Genomic DNA, 213 nt, shown 5'->3' with positions numbered 1-213 from the left:
TGACACCGGGTGCCGCGCGGGGGCGAAGGTACCGAGCCAGGGGCGCCGGGACCGAGGTGCCCAGCCCAGCCCCGCGGCGGCTGCGGCGACCAGCGCGCGCTCTGCACGTCCAGTCGGGAACGGAAAGCTCCTCCCGAGTCTCCCCCCTCCATCCCCGCGGAGCCCACCTGCGCAGGCCGCACCCGCCCCGCTTCCTCTCTCCTTTTCCTCGCA

The sequence above is a fragment of the Galeopterus variegatus genome, unplaced genomic scaffold (genome assembly GCF_000696425.1).
Source record: "Galeopterus variegatus unplaced genomic scaffold, G_variegatus-3.0.2 Scaffold6752, whole genome shotgun sequence".
Taxonomy (NCBI): Eukaryota; Metazoa; Chordata; class Mammalia; order Dermoptera; family Cynocephalidae; genus Galeopterus; species Galeopterus variegatus.
Note: the sequence above shows the minus strand (reverse complement) of the source record.